We start from the raw sequence: 19,517 nt of genomic DNA on the forward strand, positions 1-19,517 counted from the left end.
GTAATTTCAAGATGTTTAACTCCATCGTGTGCACGATTCTGATTCCAATTATAATGTGTGGGGATTTTCCAACATCACCAAGCAATTGTTCAACACCAGCAGGGTGTCCTACAATTCAACTCATTCTGACACTGTCTATCTGGAGGAAGCCTCAGATCCCTCAGGCTGAGGGCTCAGTCCCACATGACTGCCACCTCCACCCACTTCAGACCCCAACCACAAGTCTGGGTTGCAACCTGTGCTTCCGACTAGCCAGTTTCTACAACATCCTCCTTGGGTTCCAGTAACTTGTTAGAGCATCTCACCGAAGTCAAAGAAGTATTTTATTTGCAAGATTACTGGTTTACTATAAAAGCCTGTAATTCAGGAACAACCAGAGGAAGAGATATAGAGAGCAAAGTATGGAGTAAGGGGAATGGGTCTTCCATGCTTGCCCTGGGTTCACCAACTCTGCCCAATCTCCATGTGGTCACCTCTCCAGAAGTTCTTTAAACATTTTTTTAAATGTTTTATTTATTTCTGAGAGAGAGAGAGAGACAGAGAGACAGTGTGAGCAAGGGAGGGTCAGAGAGAGAGGGAGACACAGAATCTGAAGCAGGTTCCAGGCTTTGAGCTAGCTGTCAGCACAGAGCCTGATGCGGGGCTCAAACCCACGAACCGTGAGATCATGACCTGAGCTGAAGTCAGACGCTTAACTGACTGAGCCACCCAGGTGCCCCAACCTCTCCAGAAGTTCTATGTACCCTTTATGGAGGCCTTATTCCATAGGCATAGTTGGTCAAATCATTGGCTGTTGGCAATTGATTCGACCTCCAGCGTCTCTCTCCTCCCCAGAGGTCAGAAGGGAGGGGCTGAAAGTTCCAACCTTCCAATCACATGGTGGTTTCTCCTGGCCACTAGCCCCCATCCTTAGGTACAGTCCAGAAATTGCCCAGTTAACATAACAAAGACACCTTGATAGCTCTCATCACTTAGGAAATTCCAAGAGTTTTTGGAGTTCTGCACCAGAAACAGGATGAAGACGAAATATATATTTCTTTTTGTAAATCACAATATGACAATGTGGATAACCAAGTGCAAACTAATTTTCAGGTACATGATGAAAAATGAAAGCCCTCTCCCTTTCCTTAGGGAAATTTGTGTTCATTCAATTCTTACAAGGCTTCTATATTGAGTGGCAGTCAGTTATAATAGTCATGTGATTTTGGCTCTTAGCAAAATTATTCTGATATCTGTGTAATAATGCCCAGGTTATGGATTACCTATGCCATAGTGTTGTTAAGATAAAATGAGCTGGTGTATAAGCAGAGTGTTTAGAACTGTGTCAGGCCTGCAGGAAGCACGTCTAAGTGCTAACCATCATTGTTATTCCCATCTCTACCATGGGATGGGTCACTTAGCCATTCTTCTCCTGCTAAAGAAGAGTGGAGTTTCTCATTTTCACTGAGCTCCAAACTCAAGCCAGCAGTCCTGATGGAACTCTCGGCCAGGAACCTGGCTCTGTGGGCCACATGGGAGGATCCTTCATCTCTCAGCTCAGTCTCCAAACACAAAGCCAGCCTGGTGGCTGCAGAAGAGTCAGGGAGATCAGGATACGGTGCATCAGGTGACGGTTGTGAAAGCAAAGTGCAGTGATGTTCGTGAAAGTGCTTGGTCACCTTCACGCTCCCTCCAAACATAGGAGGTTATGAGCAATGCTGTGTCGTCCTCCTGGATGAACAAGAGACAGTGAGCCCATTTCAGCCAGAGTGTTTTAGAGCATTTCAGAGACGGGAGATCAGCTGGTTGACCTGCACTTGACTCCCCAAAAGCCCCAGAGAAGTGAAAAGGGTTTGTCCATGGTGTGGCAGTGGCTGCAAGAGGCTTTCCACAAAAGAGGGCAAAGCTCCTGGCTTATAGGGCTTAGGACATGCTGCTGACCCTGAGCCTTATAAGCCACAGATCAAGAGTGCTTGTCCTTGAAGCCACAGCCTCTCATGCTGGAGGTGATAAAAACAAACAAAACAAAATAACTTCCTCCAAAAACTGTATGTACACTTGAGACGATGTACATGAGAATCTGGGCCACACTTATCAGCTCTGAATCTCCAGCAGGTGCCTGCCTTCCCCAGTTTAGTTAGAGGCACTTTCCATTTCTGACATCTCCACTAGAGGGAGCCACCACCACTTGTATTTCTCCCACAGGCCAAATAGAAGACTCAGAGCTGCTCTTGGGTGCCCATGGCACCTCTTAATTGGAAAAGTTTATCCAACAGCACTTAGGTCATGCCACAGGGTCCTTTCATGACTAACCAAACCTGCTGTGTGAATCCTAGCAGGGCTGAGAGTCTGTGTTGTTCTTCCTCAGGGTCTGTCGGGGCCTCCTTCTAGCAGTCCTGAGTGACTGGATGTCCAGAGAAATGGGTGATGACCTGCCCCTTGCAACCCATGCATGAGCAGAAGGAGGTTCTGTGTGGAGTGGTAAACATGGATGCTCAGAGATCCCGAGCCCGTGTGGTGGGCTCCCTGATGGATCCTATGGCCTGTGAAGTCCAGTGGGCATTGTGGGGTGTCTCCAATCTCCTCGAAGAGGCAACAGAGTAATGGGGAGCAACAGGAAATTGCTCTGGAAATTCCACACAGAGGCCTGACATTTGGGGACTTCTTCCCAACTTGCTCTCTATGGAGGGAAATTATCCATAGGAGCTAAGCATAACATGGCAAAGAAATCAAGTGTCTTTTGAAGAAAAGTGGTTTTCCAGTTCAAGTACCACTTGGTTGCAGAGATTTTCTAAATCTTACCTGGCCAAGAATCAAACTGAGTAGTGATGAACTCCTACCCAGGTAGGTGACCTGTGTACAACCTTTCTCTTCCGGAGCAAGTCCTTAGCCCTGGGCCTTGGTTCCCTGCTCTGTCAAGCAGGGGTGGGTCCTGATGATCTCCAAGATGCCCCCTGCAGTAGACAAATGCTCAGTTTGTCATCTTATATTATGGCTCATTTGTTACCAGCACTCTGCAGCTTGAAGCATGTTAAAAATGGTTTCCCTTCATACAGAAATGCTGATGCATAGGAGCACATGTACCCCAATGTTCATAGCAGCACTCTCAACAATAACTAAAACATGAAAAGAGCCTAAGTGTCCATCAACGGACGAATGGATCAAGAAGATGTGGTTTATCTATACCATGGAATACTACACGGCAATGAGAAACAATGAAATCTGGCCATGTGTAGCAACATGGATGGACCTTGAGGGGGTTATGCTGAGCGAAATAAGTCAGGCAGAGAAGGACAAATATCATATGTTTGCACGTATAGGAGGATTAGGAGGAACTTAACTGAGGAGCAAGGGGAAGAAGAAGGGGGGAAATGGTGGGGGAAAGGGAGAGAGGCAAACCATGGGAGACTCTTGAATGCTGACAAAAACTGAGGACTGATGGATGTTGGGGGGAGGGGGGATGGGCATGGAGTAGGGCACTTGTGGGGATGAGCACTGGGTGTTATGTGGAAACTAATTTGATAATAAACTATTTGTAAAAAAATAAATACATAAATTAATTAATTAATTTAAAAAAATGGTTTCTCTTCTCCACATAAAAATCTTTAAAAATACGTATCAGTAAAAATAAAATTCGGTTGACCTCTTGGAACCAGTAGCTCATCAAAAATTATTCTGAGCCCCCCTGTGCTTAACAAGGTCTACAGGAATTGATGCATCTCACAACAAGAGGCTGGAGAAATACAAAAGCAGGGCTAAAGTTTACATTCCCTACGTCAACAGCCACTAGCCGTCTGGTTTCTGCTTTGGTCCTCCTTGCTTTTCACAGGCTAGTGCCAGCCCCTTGGGGGCTCTGTGAGGTTGCCCCACATCCTGGTGACTGGGTCCTCATTACTCTTAATTTCTAATCACTGCTTAGTCCCTCAGACTGCCTCCATGGCTCAGAATTGCCTTCAAGTTGGGTTTTGATAAAAAGAAAGTGGATGACAGCGGGAAGAGGAATGGGGGGTTTCCTTAGAGGCAAACCCAAGAGGAGACGTTCCTTATGCTGATCGATACATTATTCCAATCAATACATTATTCTAATCAATACATTGTTGGAATAAGGAAAAAGCAGCCTTCAATTTTTTGTTTGCCCAGTGGCTTAATAGTCAAGAAAGGCTTCTCGACATTAATAGGAGCAAAATAGCAGGGCATGCTTGGTCAAGGAACAGTGCTTCTCGTTTTCAGAACGAGACCCTGGATCAGAATCACCTGGGGAACTTGGTAACATGCAGATTTCTAGGCTCCAACTCCTGGAGTTACTGATTCAGGTCTGAGAAGGGGCCCAGGCATGTACATTTCTATCAGGCTCCCACTAACAACAATGCTGCAGGTCAGGACATCACACTTTGAGCAGAACTGGCCTGGAGCGCAGTGAGGACGCCGGGCTGTCGTCTACATCCAGTGCAGGGAGCACTGTGCTAACAATAAGCCGGGGATTGCTGAGCTTCTAGGAATCAGTTCACATAATAGATGCATGAGTAGCTAGATCTCCAAGGAGACAAGGACAGCCCCTTCTCTCACTGTTAGTCAATGAGCTGAACTCCTGGCTAATTACCACGTTTGAGGGAAGATCCCAGGTTGGTGCAGGGAGCTTCTGGCCAGCAGAGGGAGCTAGGCCTAAGGGTCTGAGAAGAGGAAAAGTACTGAAGGGAGGGAGCAAACCCGAGCCCAGCCGCAGCAGCACAGCATTGCAATCCTGATGTGCACGGACACCTTGGAGAACTGGGGCTTCTTGGGCCGCGAGGATTGTTTGTTTTTTACAGTTGTTTGGTTTCCCTTCTGTTGTCTCAAAGCACATTCACAGTGACCCTGTGAGGCAAGAGGTGGCGGGTGGCATGAGATGATCACTATCCCTATTTTGTAGATGGAGGAGAGGAGACAGAAGGGGGCTTGTACAAGGTGACAGTAGGGAGGGCTGGGATGGCTGCACCAAAATGTTTTTCTGCCCAGGTGTGTTGTGAAAAGGGTGCAAGCCTGGGGTGGGAGGGCCAGCTCTGAAGTCTCTGTTAACCCCAATGGCCATGGTGCTGATCAGACTGTGCTCCTTGGAGTAGGGAAGGTGAAGGAATTCTTTAGGGAGAAAGAGACCAAGTAAGGCAATCCTCAAGGCTAACACACAAAATGACCAAGAGGCTATTTACGCGCCCTGCCCTTGCAAAAAAGTGTGTCCCCTCTTTGTGCCCCATTAGTCAATGTCAGCTGGGGACTCCTGCATCCTGAGCAGCACCACAGGCAGGGAGGCAGCGAGGCAGACGCAGTGCCCACCTTCCAGGAACTTGCCACCGGATATTTGCATGGCATCCCCGCCTCTTCTTCATTCAGTAAACCCTCTTCTCTCCACTGGGTGGGTGGATATTGGAGAGAGCTGAACCTCCCACAGATTATTTGGGAGGGATTTGCATTTCAGCCACCAAAGCCCCTTTCTTGGCATGAAAGTGGCTGCCTAGCAATTTTGGAGAAAAGATACAAGTCCAGGCAACACTAAAATAGGTAAGATCTTCGGTGAGCTGGATGTGTATTTTGAGCCCTAATTCATTGAAGTGCAAGTTTCTATATGCGTGTAAGTATGTGCCTTTGTGTGCATGTGGGAGTACAACCTCCATGGCAAATTATGGTAACAAAACATAGGCAGTAAACATTTAGTCTGGGGAGTTGGTGCATATTTCCCGGATCTACCCATACTTCTCCTAAGGGATCCTTCCCTCACCCCAACAATCCTCTAATTAGCTTATGAGCATTCTCCTGTCTCTGTGACCAACATGTGTAGATCCAATGGTCAGATAGAGCCCCAATAACAATTAAATGGAGGGACCAGAAACCTTTTTTTTTTCAGGCTTTGCCTGTTTTTTCTCTAGCTCAGTGTGATACTTTTCGGCATGAGAAAATGAGCAGAGTCCTTCTTATATAGATCTGAATGAAAAGGGGTGTGTGTGCCTGCATGTGTGTGTGTGTGTGTGTGTGTGTGTGTTGTTGCCACCTCAAACGCACTTCATAAAATATTTTTAGTAAGGAAAATCACATCTCCATGCCATTCTGTCCCACACAGCTCCTTCCTGCCAGCCACTGAAAGGATCTTAAACAAGAGCCCATGGGGTTCCCCCCAACCCCTGGACTGATGTCCTGGATACAAATTCTTACTTCCTGTGACAATGTCCTAAAAGGCTTCTTTGTCCCTTGTTGAGTGCAAGAGCAATAGCTTTTCGAGACAGAGCATTTGCCCTCTACCCTTAGCCATTCTGCAGCTTTTTGGGTGGTAGGGACTTTCAACATCAGCTTCCAGCCTGATGCACTGCTTTCCCTGAACTTGCATCTTTGGGACACTGCAGGCCCTGCCCCCAGGTCCCCTCTGCTGATCTGCACAGCTCCCGTGGCTGGCTCAGCCTCTGCAGCTCCCTTCTGCTGTCTTGAGTGCTGTCTGGTTGCTGGGACCAGGAAGGGGTCCAAGCACCAGAAGTCAGGGACTAGAGAACACCGTGTGCTGCTCCTTTCCTTTCCGTGTTCTTATAGGACCCTCCCTCCCTCGCTCCCTTCCAGCTTTCCCCACTGCTGTAACTGACCCGGAACATCAGAGGCAAGAAAGTCACTGCTCCAATTGAATTTTGCTGCAGTTTCTTTTTTTCCTCCCCTAGATGCTGAGAGCTATTTTTAGCTAGGGATTTTTTTCTTTTTTCTTTTCTTTTCTTTCTTTTTTTTTTTTTTTTTTGCAGGGGATCCACAGTCTATTTTTAACGCCCTTACGGAGGCCAGATCATTGTGTTTCTCACAGGGACTTTGGCGTACGGTGGGAGAGGCCATGCAGTGGGGGTCTTCTTGAAGAGGAGAGGAAGGTTGGCAGAAGTTGGACCCCAGGCATAAAGAGAGGAGTCTCCTTTCTTGTGCTGGGGGGCCCATGAAGACCCACCATGTTCCTCCCTCCAATGTCCCAGGGCTCCAGGCCAAAGCAACCCGATTCTCATCTCAACAGCTGCAATGACATTGCCTTCAAATGTGGTAGCAGTTGGTTTAATTTACCATGTTTTTCTCTCCTTTTCCCAAATATCTATACTCAGATCTCTCCCCACCTGCCCTTGAGTGGCATCACCTTGTAGAGATGAGCTGCGTCATGGGAGGTTTTGGACAATGGATTGGGCACAAAGTCAGCCTTGGGAGAGAAGGGCCATAGACAGTGGCCGGGGGAGGGTAGGCTATGCATGTGGCAAGGAGAAGGCAGGGCTCTGGGGAATGTGGCTCCACAGGAGGAAGAGAGGAAGAAGGAAGCCCAGGATTCAGATGGCAGGGCTGCTTTGGGGAAAGCTTGGGAGTCGGTTGGGAGCGACTTGGGCAGAGACGCTAATGGACAGTGTGCTGTGTCCTTCAGAGGTTCCTTGAGACCCTGATTTTCCCCCTCCTATTCCTGGCACTTAGCCATTTACTCCAAGGTCCCTGGCAGGTGGGGGAGGTTGCCAGAGCTCTGAGTGCCCTGAAAAGACACCCCACCCCTACCCTTACATGTCCCCACGGCCACCTGGCTAAGACTCAGCAGATCCTGCGGTGGCTGCTTTGTTCATTACATTGGGCTCCACGGGGGCCCCGGGCGTTCTGGGATGCCCTTCTCTCTGGACCCTCATTTCCTCGACACTCCGTGGGTCCTTTTCTGCCCCTCTACTTCCCTTCCCAGCACTCCCTTATGCCTCTCCTTGCTTAATTTTTAGTTTATCACCATCTGACATACCATATATCTTATCATCCTTGGTTTATTGCTTGTCACCTAAGTTCCATAAGGATAGAGATATCGCTTCTTTTGTTCGCAATAAATCCTTCAGTGCCCAGACCAGTGTTGGCACATGTTAAGCACTGAATCTATATTTGTTGAATAAATTAATAAAAAGAGCAAAACGTGCCATGGGAATATCATCTTTGGGAGGCTTTCTCTGTGACCCTCCCGACACACTCTCCAGGTCAGTGGTGTTCAGGGATGAGAGGAGGGAAAAATAGTGGCCCCCACCTCTCATGCCCACACACATACACAGATCAGGTTAGGCCCCAGAATGATGAGCGATTCAGAACCTTAGCAGGAAGAGGCCAAAGACACCCATAGATCTAAGCCTCTCATTTGTGCAGAAGAGTTTACAGAGACCCAGAAAGGTGCAGTAACCTGCACAGAGTCACACAGCCCACTAGTGGCAGAGAGAGGAACCTGGGTTCCTTGCTCCTAGGCTAAAATTCCAGCAATTCCAATGGCCACTGACCACTCTGCCTAGAAATATGGGATAAACATTGCATTCTCTCCCAAGGAAAGGAGGCAAGTGACTTACTGACCTGCGGGGAAGAATTTCCCTCAAACTGGGGGCAAACGAATCAGCAAGCCAGAGTCTTCAGGCTCTCAGCCAGCTGGAGGGCTCAGGCAGGCTGTGGAAAATCTGCCTATGATGTCGCCTGCTTTCAACAGGCCCCAATCTGTGAGCTGTAAAGAAACCACGTCAGCAAAGAGACAGGTACGCTGCCTCTCAGAGGTGATGGAGGGCTGCGTCAGCTTTGTCCCTAGTGGAGTCAAAGTTCCCACCGAGGGGAGTTCTTGGGGAATTAGGTAGAGGCTGCAAACTCCATGCTTTCCACACCTGGAGTGGCCCGTGTGTAAGTCACCGAGCCTCATGGCTGCAGGGGCAGCTGAGTGAGGACAAGACAGTGAAGCACCTCTCATTCTGGGACAACAGTCCATCAGCCAGCCCACTCATCAGTAACACTGATTCCCACCTGGTGTGGAATCCCATGACCCTGGAGAAACAGAGGTGTCCCTGAGCTCAGGGACTCTGTGTTATTGCAGGGAGGCGGGAATATTTATTCCTGCCCAACGCCAAAACCAGGAACTACCAAAACATATATGAATCTGCAAGTACAAATTGAAATGATGACAACCATATAACTAGAAAATGAGAAATGTAGGTCACAGAGCAATGGTATTAACCAATAATGAAAAGTGAGTTTGCATGTGCATATTGCATGCACTGGTCATTTGCATGTATAATTTGAATCAAAACAGATTTAGGGCAACTTAATTCTTTACACTATCATGTTTATAATATTCCAAGTGCATTTCACACCCCTCTATGCTCTATGTCTTCACAATATACTTCTGAGACCAGCGGATCAATGGCTTATTGTCTGTGTCCATGGTTAAAGAAATTGAGGGTTAGAGAGTTAAGTCTGAGGTCTGAAGTCTGTCCCACGGGGAAGTGGCAGAACTGGAACTTGAAATCAACACTATTGGATGACAAGTGCTGGTGTGTGTGTGTGTGTGTGTGTGTGTGTGGTTAATCAGGGCTGGCTTCGGGGAGGTGGCTCTGAGCCCAGTTTAGAGGGAGGGAACTGCCTTTCTTGCCATGGAGCATATCGGCCTGGCCAGGGCCCACCTCAGAGTCTGGAAGAACCTTGTCACTCCAAGGAGTGCGCAGTCCTGAGCCCTCCTCTCAGGCCCGCTCTCTGGGACCACGTGTCTGCTTGTCTCCACCAGCATGTGTGTGTATGTGTGTGTGTTAGGGGAGAGTGTGGAGACAGCAGCACTGGCAGCATGAGGTGCATGGAGACTTGAAAGACACTGAGGTGCAGGGAGGGTCCCTTGTCAACACTGGCGTCTTAGGTTCAGAGTCCCAGAAGGCCTGTGGGGAAGAGGAAAACACCCCATCTTCCTGGCTACCATCCCCTCACTCATGCTGCTCCATTGTCTGTGCAAAGAATTGAATGGTGACTTCCAAAGAGATATGTCCATATCCTAGCCCTTAGAACTTGCAAGTATGACTTATTTGGGTAAAAGATCTTTGTAGATATAATTAAGTGAAAGACCTCATGATGCAATCATCTTGAGTTATCTGGATGGGCCCTAAATCTAATGGTAAATATTCTTACCAGAGAGACACACAGAGGAGAGATAAGAAAGCCAGGTGAAGCTGGAAGAGGCAAGGAAGGACTCACCCCTAGAGCCTTTGTAGGGGTCACAGCCTTGCCAACACCTTGACTCCAGACTTTGAACCTCCAGAAATGGGAGAGGGCAAGTTTCTATAGTTTAGCTCCTTCCCCTTCAGGACTCTGCACAGGGGCTTGATTCTCCGGATACCTCTCCTGGTTAGGGTCTCCTCTCCATGCCAATCCCGGAGCTTATCCCTGTAGTGACATTTGTCATTAGGGTCAATTGCTCCCTCATTTGTTTGTCTCCCCCTCAGTCTCAGGGTGAGGGCAGGAACTTTTCGAGTTTATGACCTCATCCTGCATATCTTCATGGGGTCCATTCTTAGGCAGATGCCTGGGGCAGAGGACACCTGTGTGCATCAGTGTGTGGGAGCATGTTAAGTCAGAGGTCAGAGAGGGAGGGTTTACCGTGGGAGGGAGACTTTTTGGAAGAGGTGAGGTTGGGTCCATCCTTAAAATAAAAAAGGGCAAAGGAAGTATTCCACATGGAGGGAGGACGTGGGCTAACACACTGCTGTGAGGTTGAGCATTGTCCCATGGGGGTGCTGGACTGCCAGGGGCTAGAAGGCCCCTGCAAGATCACCAGACAGTGAACTCCAGCTCTTAATTCTGACACTGGGCCCTTGAATTCTTGAGACAGTCCTGAGGGATGGACATGAGTATTGTCCTTACTCAGAGAAGAGGGAGCAGAGACAGGAGACAGCTTGAAGGCATTCCCCAGGGGTCCACAGCAAATAAGGGGGAGGGACTGGAAGGCCAACTTGACAGTCTGGGTCTGAGACTATTATGCCATTCTTTTTCCCTCTGGATGAAGAAGATGATGGTGCTGGTGTGTCAGATGCCACTTAAAACACTCTGCATGCATTAATCAGCAGTCTTCATAACTGCCCTAGAGGTAGGTTCTACTGTAAAGGAGGAAATGTAGGCAAAGAGAGAGGAGGAGAATTACTCAGGCAAACCGCCCTCTGTTAGTAAGTGGTGGGGGTGCCATGGGAATACACACAATCCTATTTCTCTCGGGCTGGAACCAACCAGTGTATGTCAGATATCACAACTGGAGTCAAAAGCTTGTTTTTGCTGGGTTCCACCTCTATGGTTCTAAGGGGAAACTCAGGTGCACCAAGATTCCTTCCACATGGTCTTGAGTGTCCCCAGAGTGCCTCATGTGCTCTAGAATTTGTCCTGGCAGCGAATACTTGGTTCCTTCTGGTTTCCTTTTGTGCCTATTCCTGATTATTCCCTTGTTCTTCTTCAGCTTCTGGTGCAGTTTCCATCCCTTGCCTTAAAATGTTCCTAAAATGACCTGCATGAGAAAGCCAACTTCACCAGCCCAGTCTGCTCTGTGCTGTCCTGCCTCAGAGATTTTAGTGAAAGAGCTTCCATTATTTTCCTGTGTCTCCATCTTATCCCCACTCCTGACCCCCCCACCCCCACCCCCACCAGTCAGGGTCCAGGTGCAGGTCCCAGGCCTGGGCCATCTGAGTGACACACAAAGGACCGTACTGTTCTCTCCCTTCCCCCCACTCCCAGATGCTGTGCCGTCGCCTCCAGATGGAAAGTGTCCAGTCTCTGGAGCCCCCTCCTTGTCCCTAGCGGGCATGGGTTTCTCAGGATAATTACCTTCTCTGTTAGATTCTCCTCAATAGTTCTTCAGATAAGTGTACGTGGGTCTGAATATATGATGAACAAGTTTCTGTTCTCTGGCTGATGTTTTGAGATGAGTCAGATGGGGAGGGACCTACAAGCTGGGGAGTTTGAACACTATGTGCCTGGCCACAAAGGTCATTAAAGGTTACAGGACTGTCGCATTAGAACACAGATAGCATTTTCTAACTGTTACAAGACATTTCTAACTCTTGCTTGGTCATCCTCTTCCCCTTCAAGTCTCCAGTGACAAACCACCAGATCTCCAAGGCACTTCTGCTGCTTTGGCAAGCTCTGGAGTAAGACTGCACCATACTGAGCTTCTAGTTGGAAGACACATAGCTTCCAAGGGGACGTGCTCTCAGCAAAGTGCCCTGGCTGGGCTACTATGGGCTGTGCAGAGAGGAGAACCCCAGGCCAAATCTCCTTTATAACAAGCTCCCTCTCCCTGTATGTTTTATGTATGGTTCTCTTATATGTCTGCGAGGTTGTTGATCTGACCATAGCGTGGGGTTTTGCAAGCAACTGGGCAATTCAGGACTGTTAACTGGGTCCTGGGAATCTGCAAAGTCTGTCCTTGTCAGTATGGTAGTATGAGATTCTCCTGGTCCAAAGAGAATCCAACTAAGGACAGAGAGCACAGAAAAATGCATGGGCAGGGACTTACTTATAGTCCAAGATGCTGCAGGTGGAATCAATCATGGTGATGATGATTCGAGACTAATAAATGATGATGTGTGATGATGGTGATGGTGCTGCTGCTGTTGATATCTGCTAGGGTCTCTTGAATGTAATTCTGTGCCTGGCACTGTGCTAAGTGCTTGACATATAGCAGTCCTATGAGTTAGGTACCGCTATTATTTTTGTTTTGCAGATAAGGGAGTTAAGGCTCAGAGAGGTTAAGTAAATTGTTTAAGGTCATACAGCAGGCAAGTAGTGGAACTGAGGCTCTTGTGTAGGAAGTCTGCCTCCAGAGCCCCATCCCTGAGGCAATGCCTTCTATCATGTTCTTTTTAGTCCCTGGTTGCCCCTCATGCATTCCAGATTTTTAACTGTAAAACGGGCTCTACTTTCCCTCCAAAAGTGCAAGTGCTTTTTCTCAATAAAGGGACACAGTGAGCAGACAATTACATGTGGAAAACAGCCAGAGTTTGTGGCTGGGGTGTAGGCTGGAGTAGATGGAGAGGAAACCAGAAGAGTAGATTGAATAAGAAGACAAAGATTACATTTTGACCACTTCTTGGAGGCAATAGGGAGTCATCAAAGGTTTGGGAGCAGAGAAATGACAAGATCAAGTTTGTATTTCGGAAGCCACCTACAGTGATTAGGGCCCAGATGGGGCCATCTTATCTATATTTCTATCAGCCACACCACCAGGAAAGTTCCTGTTTCTACCTATGTTGAGGTTGTGCCTGCCTCGAAGGTAGGTAGGAAGCAAGGGCCTTTCCCTCCATTTTGCAGAGAGAGAAGCTGAGGCTTGTAAGTTCCATGCCATTTTGGCTTCCCTTAGTGCTCAGAGGAGAGGTATCATGGCATGCAATGGGTAGGTGTTGGTAAATGTATAACAACTGACCCTTAAGGAGAAAACACACTTATTTGGAGCGTTTGCAAGTTCCCTTGGTATAAATACCCCACTGTAGCCAACTGCAGGCTACTAGTGGTTTATTACCTGGGTTGCAGAATTCCTGAAAATGTAACAATTGTTTCTAGCAAGCTAACAGGAACTGGTTCCAAAATACTTCTGGTGCAACTTGGTGTCCTCTCCTGGCCTGTATTCATGCAGACACGGAGGGAGCTCCAAGCCAGTGCTGATTAGAGAGGCAAAGTCACTTACCCAGGCCAACTTGGAGAGGTAGGAATGCAGTGAGGGATATAAGCTGCCATCTTAACTCCCAGGCCGCATGTTTGTGTGGGCTCTGTTTAGGAGGACAACATTTGATCTCTGCCTAGATCCCTTTCAGAAGAGATTTTACATTCACTGGTAGCAAAATTTTCCTGTCTTCTAGGACATGTGTAACAACCTCCTACCAGAACTAGAAAAAAAAAAAGTGTCATGGAGTATTTTTAATAGTGAATACAAATCCCCTACAGTGATGGATGAAATTTGAGGATTTAAGTCCATATATTATTTTCCAGTTTCTTTAGTGCTTAAATGGCTCTGGAATTCATTTGATCATTTATTTGTGTGACATAAACTGAGGGCCCAGGCATGGAGATGATGGGAAACAGAAGAGAAGGACAACCAGGTAGGTACCGATAAGACAGAGGTCAGAGGTCAGAGGCAGGAGCAGACTGTAGATAATGAATCCTGGCATGGGAGGAACTAATCAGTCACTAGGGTTTTGAGACCCATTAGGGGAGGGTCTCAGGCCAATAGGTAGGAGGAAGGTTCTCAGCACCAGTGAGCAGAGAACATGGCTCACAATAAACTTGACCTTGAAGCATGAGACTGACCCAGCCATTGGGTTCTTACTTTTTGTTGGGGAAAGAAATAGTGCCAGATAGGAGATTTCCCTAAGCTGCACCAGGGAAGAAGAAAGAAGTTACCACTTACAGAGAAACTCTGGGATACGTCAGGGTCTGTATGTTTGACGTCCTCTGGCTGAGCACATATCTTCTCAAGTCCTAGTGGTAATGAGAGACATTTATATGATGAATGGTATTATTCTATTATTGTGTGGGAAAACAAATGTTCAGAGAGGTTAAGTGACTTGCCCATGGTCACACAGCTGGTAAGTAGCAGAGCCAGAGGAGATGGGAGGGCAGCAGCTGAATACAGATTCAGAAAAATTGGCAGGAAGTTGGGATATGACAGAAATTGACTCAGTTGGGTGTGTGCCTACATTTGGGGGGGGCAGTATGGCAGCTGATGGGCTGGGTAGAGAGCTGGGAGAAAGAGGGTGATATTTCTGTTTTCCTCACGCCAGCGGGAGCAAGGTGTTCACTGCCCTGTCGGTGTGTCCTCCCTGGAGGAAGTGCTCTTAGTGTTTACACAAGGGCACATTTCTGGCACGCCAAGGGAGCCAAACTCTAAACGGAGACAGTACCCTCAACTTGGCAGATGCCTGAGAGTAAGGCGCTCGCTGACATGTTGATGGAGAACAGGGACTTCTTGTTTACCCAGCTCACCATCTGGACAAGCAAGGCAATGTCCAAGGAAATAGCTGTAGCTAAAAGCTCAGAGGCTGCCTCTCTGGCTTCCTTTGCATTTGCTCCACTTCGCTTTGGCTGTGTCTTGGCCAGGTACACAGTGTGGATAGTGGGCCAGTGCAGGGCAGGGGCTCAGAACCACGGGCAGATGCAAGGGTGGCATGGGGACGGGGTCATGTAAGCTGGAGAAGAGGGTGACTGAAAATGTTTGGAGCAGAGAGGGAGAGGTTGAGAACCATTCTCCCCAAGGGGATAAAAAAGTGAAAGGGACTTTTCTGCCAGAAGAGGGAATTGATATCAGATAAATGGGAGAACTTCCTAACTGGAAAAGAAATGGTACATGTATTAAGCAGGTCATTTGGTGAAATTCTTTTGGTGACAGGAAAGGTTGGGGTAGAACTGAAGGGAGGTCAGGGGTGAGTAGCTCCCAGTCTACACCCTACACTTTGAGAGGCACCAGTCCATCCCACTCTACAGAACTAAGAAATCTGGGAAGATCTGAATCTCTGAATTCTTTGAGGGGATGTGGGTATAAATAGTTCAACAATTCCCTTTACCCATTCTTGTTCATGAAGGACAACACTCATCTGGAAAATCCAGAACTATGAGCAAACCTCACACTGTTTTCATTTGACATGGGGATGCCTTCCTTACTGCTTTGGCATAAGCTAGTTTGAAAATTTCTTGCATTGGTCAGGATAGACCTGTATCAAACAACAACAAAGGGGCACCTGTTTGGCTCAGTTGGTTAAGCATCTGATTCTTGATTTTGGCTCATGTCATGACCTCATGGTTTGTGAGATTGAGCCCCACATCAGGCTCTGAGCTGACAGCTCTGTCTTTCCCCTGCTCGCACATGCTCATGCATGCTCACGTTTTCTATCTCAAAATAAATAAATATTTAAAAATATCAGCAACAAAAACAACAACAAAACCTCAGTGGCTTAACACAATAAAGCGCCTATCTTTTTCATGTCACAGTTCAAAGTGAGTTAGTGAAAGAGGAGAGCATGAGGGAGGCTCTGTTCTATGCTGTCCAGGGACCGAGACCTTGCTATTCCCTAGGTCTCATGGTTCTCCACTGCTTGTGGCTGGAAGGTGAGGGAAGGAGGGGAGAGAGAAGGAGTAAGGTTGTCCAGAAGAGTTTTAGAGGCCAGTCCTAGAAGCGGCATAAATTACTCTTGTCAATATTCCATTGCCCAAAATCAGACACATGGCCCCATCTGCCCACAAACAAGACTGAGAAAGGAAGTGAAAAGAAACTAGACTTGGATTTGGTGAACTCACAGTAGTGTCTCTGGCATACATTTCCTGAGGTTTCTGGGAGTATCCTACATGTTAGGGGAGTTGATTGCAAAGAGCAGTCACTATGATTTCCCTTGTAGACACTGACTGAAAGAAACACCTTATGAATAGCTCAGAACCTCTCTAAAAAGATGGCAATGTACTTGGGGGAGGGAGGTTCTCAAGCCCTGAAGCTGGGTTCTCATCCCTGTGTTGCAGAGCCACCTGTTGCTGGTGATAGCTCCGTCCTCAACACCCAGAAAAGGCTGTAAATCTGGGACTGCATAAAAGCTGAGCCTTTGCAGAGCGGCTTCACCATGGTTCATGTCTATTTTGTTCGTCCCAGTGACGCAGGCACCAGAACTGGAGACTTTCAGGACTTGAACTGCAGAAATATGGGTTTTGTTGGCTTCCTAGTACATTTGAGTTGGTTGATGTTTTGCAAGGTTTTAAGTCCAAAAGTGGAGAGTTTAAGGCAGTAGATCTCAATAGACTCTAGTTCCCAATACTCCAATTTATCCAAGACATTCTGGACTGTCTAACATGGATTTTTCTACATAGAGAAGTTAGTAGAAGGGAAAATGCCTCTAGCTACTTCTTAAATTTATGGACAGAATGACCACCCATCTCATTTTTCCCAGGACAGCTCTAGTTTACACCTACTGTCCAGGCATAATTATTAACCGTGCCTGCTTTTGCTCTCAGAAGTGTTCCAATAAGTCATATGGTCACCCCGGTTAGAGGAGGCTCAGTTCTGATGCATCGCTGCTAGCCAGCCTGAGCACATGGCCTGATGTCTCCATGATGATGCAAGACTTGGGCTTAATTACTAATGCCCTCATCATTGTCTTTGTTGAGTTTCTTAACCCTGTGACTTCCAGGTTCTTCAGGATCTTGATCTCCTTTCTGTTGTGTCTCAGAATCATGGGCCTGTGTTAAGCATTCAATAAGCAGTCAATAAAACAAACAAAAAAAATCAACATGTTTAAAAGGTTAATACAGCATGGATTATAAATTCCAGTTTGCAGATGTGCAGTTAAGGGCCATGAAGGTCAGTGACATTTCCAAATTCATACGGAAACCAAACTCTAGTTTTGTACTAAGCATCCTGATTTTAGGCCACTCTTCTTTCCACTGTGCCAGATATGAGGTCTCAGATGCTGCTTACCTAATGGGTGGCCTAAGCAAAATTCTACAGGAGGATCCAAAATCAAACTAACAACCAAAACAGAAACGATGCCATGATTAGTTTCTAGATATCACTATGGCTTTCTGAATGCTCTGTATGTATGATTCATTGTTGTCACCAAAAAGCCTCATTTAAATGGAGTAATAATATACCTACACTCTCTAAGCCACATATACTCCCAGCTCTGAAGCTGGCCAGTCAGCCACAGGCTCATAGATCACTTCTCTGCAGGTGGAGGATGACACATCATAAGATGTGAATCTTTCATTAGTCGGACATCAACATCAAACAGAGTCTGTGGTTAGTGCCATTTGTTGGGGAGAGGGTGACAAGCAATAGTGTATAATCTGGTAGTGATTAAGGTTGACTCCAAACCTACATGTTAATCACACTGAACTCTCCCAAGCAGGAACCAGGAATCTATCTTGGTTATGGTATTCTGTTAAGTTTGTATGAGCCATCTGTAAACTTGATTTGGAAGTGCAGATGTGAACTTGGACCTTAGGCTGCTGTTCTAGCCATGAGGGCATTCTCACAAAGTTCCCAGGGAACAAACACAGGGAGGAACCAGAGCAGCAAAGGGCAGTGTAGGTCCTGGGGCCTGGCACTCAATATTCCTCTGGTTCTCCTGCCTGACTTCTTTGGGGTCTTAGGGATGTGGGTCAAAGCTGATTTCATGGACACATAGGCTCTTTAGAATGGTAGGGGAACTTAAAGATCATTCAACAACTTCTAAGCATGATATATATTGATATATTTTATAACTGATGGCATACAGGGAAATTGCATGGACCTCAAAAAATGTTTGTTTACTACTTGTGTATTTAATTAAATGTATCTGAGAAAGAAATATAATAACTATCACATCAAACCCATCAGCCCACAAATAGTATTGATTAAGACAAGTGAGAAGTAAAACAAAGTCAATGTAAAGAGAAATGTCAGTATTAAAGTTGGCAGACAAATGTGTCAAAAATGTGAAAGTGATACCAAATGAATTAAGTTTGGAAATATTAGATCTGGTTAGTCTTGTTTTACAGAAGATGACACTGAGGCCCAAACAGGAAATTGCTGATGTGGAACCAGAATTATGGTGTCCACAACTCCCTCCATAGACACCACTTGCCTAGGAATTCTTTCCAGGGCCACTTTCCCCTGAGTCCCACATTGGAGTCTGGTGCCTGCTCAGCATCCATGGTTCCTACCTGGTTAGAGCTCTTCCTGGAGAGCTGGGCTATGGTTTCCTCCTCCCACTGAAGGGCAGGTACTTCTTGTCCTCATTCCTCCAGACACACATTTCCCATCATGTGAAGTATGGTTTGTTTTTTCCCTTCTGTGGATCTGAAACAGAAAGGTAGAGTTTCCTTGGAGCCTGAGGACCCTCAGTGTTGCCTGGATGTTTTGGAAAAAAACCAGGCAAACTACTTCTGCGTGCTCACTTAATGAAGAGCAGTATGTAGAACCAAAAGTAACTCATAGGTTGTTTCTTTATTTTTTTTTTAATGTTTTATTTATTTCTAGGAGAGAGAGAGAGAGACAGCGTGAGCAGGGAAGGATCAGAGAGAGAGAGGGAGTCAGAGACTGAAACAGGCTCCAGGCTCTGAGCTGCCAGTCAGCACAGAGCCCGACACGGGGCTCGAACCCACGAACCGCAAGATCATGACCTAAGCGAAAGTCGGACGCTTAACCGAATAAGCCACCCAGGCACCCCTATAGGTTGTTTCTTTAAGAGTAGATCTCCAGCTTCAGCAGGGATTGGGGGCTGGCCCCTTGTTTCCTGAGGTCTTCTGCCTTAATCCTGATCACCAGGAGTTAAGGCCTGGGTGACAATACGTCAAGCAACTGCTGGAGGAAGGCACTTGATCAGTCACACAGTGGTTTACATTGTCTCCCTGGGGCTTAGACCTTCTTTCTCTGTTCTGAGGAGCAGCATCCCCACCTACATGGAGCTATAAATATCAGGAGGCGGAACTGTATGCACCCCAGCTTTAGAACCAGGCCACTACACACTGGCTGTACACGCACTCCCTAGGTTAGCAGGAGACTGCAGAGCTCATGCTGTCCACTGTCTGTCTCCAGATGCAAACAAGGGGCTTTAACTTGCTTTCATGAGAATCCAGTCTTCTCTTAAAGACTTGTTTCCATCTGGATGTTTGGATATATGTGTCATGTGGACAGACTTGTATTCCAGAACTCAAGACTATGAAAAACCTTGGTGAAGGAGAACGAACCAGGAAAAGAACAGGCTGATGTGATAGAAAGAGTACTAAAACTTAATGACATA

This window comes from Hyaena hyaena, unplaced genomic scaffold, assembly GCF_003009895.1.
Source record: "Hyaena hyaena isolate Hyena2069 unplaced genomic scaffold, ASM300989v1 scaffold_547, whole genome shotgun sequence".
In the NCBI taxonomy this organism is placed as follows: Eukaryota; Metazoa; Chordata; class Mammalia; order Carnivora; family Hyaenidae; genus Hyaena; species Hyaena hyaena.